This window comes from Penaeus japonicus, unplaced genomic scaffold (genome assembly GCF_977035675.1).
Source record: "Penaeus japonicus unplaced genomic scaffold, GWHDUDI00000001_assembly GWHDUDI00000024, whole genome shotgun sequence".
NCBI classification, from domain to species: Eukaryota; Metazoa; Arthropoda; class Malacostraca; order Decapoda; family Penaeidae; genus Penaeus; species Penaeus japonicus.
The window spans coordinates 3,648,165-3,650,664 of NW_028234426.1; positions in this window are offsets into that span (position 1 = coordinate 3,648,165).

Here is a 2,500-nt window from a genome sequence, read left to right on the forward strand (position 1 = left end):
TATATATATATATATATATTTATATATATATATATATATATATATATATATATAAAATATATAAAATATATATATATAAATAATATATATATAAAACGAATATATATATATATATGTGGCATATATATATATATGAAATAGTATATATATATATATATATATATAGATATATATGACACTAAAAAAGGAAGATAATAGAAAAACAAAGAGCAGAATAAGAGGAGAAAAGAAAGTTCACTAGACTTAGTTGAACTTTATGTATACAAAGCTATCAGTAAATTTTGCAGGATTTCCCCCCCCCCCACACTTTTTTTTTTTTATCATATTCCTTTGTTTTTAATTGGTAGCGGTACAGTGGTGCAGTGGTACAGTGGTACTTCCTAAAATACTTATTACTAGTACAGTAAGTGTCTACGACTTACACTTACTTTAATATATTAATAGTGTACACAGATACCCATACGAACTTAGAAGATTCAATACTGGGTCACTCTGCAAAGTGTTCAATATCTGCAAGAATTCCCGCCTGACTTTCACAGGTTCAATTGCAATATATATAACATTTCCACCAAAGTCTGAGACCTTGAATACATGCCAAACTAAATTCCCCCCCCAAAATAAAAATTAAATCTTTGTCCCTCTTGCAACATTTTTGTTGTCCTTGGCAACTTTAGTGCAACAACTTTAGTGCAACAACCCGCATTAACAGAGCAGGCTACGAGGCATATATCGGTCCCCAAGGATATCCTGTCAAGACTATAAGCCATTTTCCTGCTTCTCAACTTTGCGAAGTCAAGGGTCCCGGAAATCTACGGCTTCTCCCGCCAGAGTTCAGTTCTCGACGGAGAGTAATACCATGCAAAGATCAAGCTGGAGAGATTGTTGCAGTCTTTTCATCAGGAGGAGGAAGAGGAGGGGAGGATGAGGAAGAGGAGGGGAGGAGGAGGAAGAGGAGGGGAGGAGGGGATGGGGGTGAAGGGGTTAGGGGGGGGGAAAATAATCTTCAGTTAAGTGTCTTCATTTTTTAACGCCTTTCGGACAGGGAAAGTAATGAATAACGAGTGAGGTCTTACTCATTGTTGTCCTGAAATGAGTGAAATCTTACTCATTGTTCTTCTGAAATGAGTGAAATCTTACTCATTGTCATCCTGAAATGAGTGAAGTCTTACTCATTGTTGTCCTGAAATGAGTGAAGTCTTACTCATTGTTGTCCTGAAATGAGTGAAGTCTTACTCATTGTTGTCCTGAAATGAGTGAAGTCTTACTCATTGTTGTCCTGAAATGAGTGAAGTCTTACTCATTGTTGTCCTGAAATGATGAGTGAAATATTACTCATTGTTGCCCTGAAATGAGTAAAGTCTTACTCATTGTTGTCCTGAAATGAGTGAAGTCTTACTCATTGTTGTCCTGAAATGAGTGAAGTCTTACTCATTGCTGTCCTGAAATGAGTAAAGTCTTACTCACTGTTGTCCTGAAATGAGTGAAATCTTACTCATTGTTCTTCTGAAATGAGTGAAATCTTACTCATTGTCATCCTGAAATAAGTGAAGTCTTACTCATTGTTGTCCTGAAATGAGTGAAATCTTACTCATTGTTGCCCTGAAACGAGTAAAGTCTTACTCATTATTGTCCTGAAATGAGTGAAATCTTACTTATCGTTTCCCTGAAATGAGTGAAATCTTACTCATTGTTGTCCAGAAATGAGTAAAGTCTTACTCATAGTTGTCCTGAAATGACGAGAGGGATTCAAAGCTTCTGGCTTGTATTTTGGAGACTGTGTGTTCTGAAAGGGACTCGAGTTCCGTCCAGATGAATGATGGAAACGCAATTTCGTGGTTGTATAGCGAAAGACGATCCGTGATGTAACATACACGTGGTTCTTACTTCTTGTGGTGTTTGGTTGTGTTTGTTTGTGTGTGTGTGAGTGTGTTTATGTGTAGTGTGCGTGTGTGTGTGTTTGTTGGTGTGTGTATAAGGGGGGGGTGTAGTGTGTGTGTGTGTGTGTGTATGTGTGTGTGTGTTTGTGTGTGTGTGGGGGGGTGTAGTGTGTGTGTGTGTGTGTGTGTGTGTGTGTGTGTGTGTGTGTGTGTGTGTGTGTGTGTGTGTGTGTGTGTGTTTGTGTGTGTGTGTGTGTGTGTGTGTGTAGAGTGTGTGTGTGTGTGTGTTTCTTTGCGTAGTCTAGACTGTTCACAGTACAAATTCTATAACTCTAGTGCTCTTTGGACTCAAGATAGTCCCAAACACACTCAGAATATTGAATGCCAGCTGTAATTACATCCCAGGATAACAGGATAAGGTGCACAACTCGAGGTAAACACCTATTTTTATCGTATTTCTAGGACTATTCGGGTCATAACTCATTTCACTGCAGTAAAACGGCATTGCTAATGACCTCTGTTTTCAATAGTCATTTGACCACACTAGGCTTTGACATTATAAATAAGGCAAGTAACTTTAGTACCTTATCAACGTTAAGAGAAATTGCTATACACACACACAC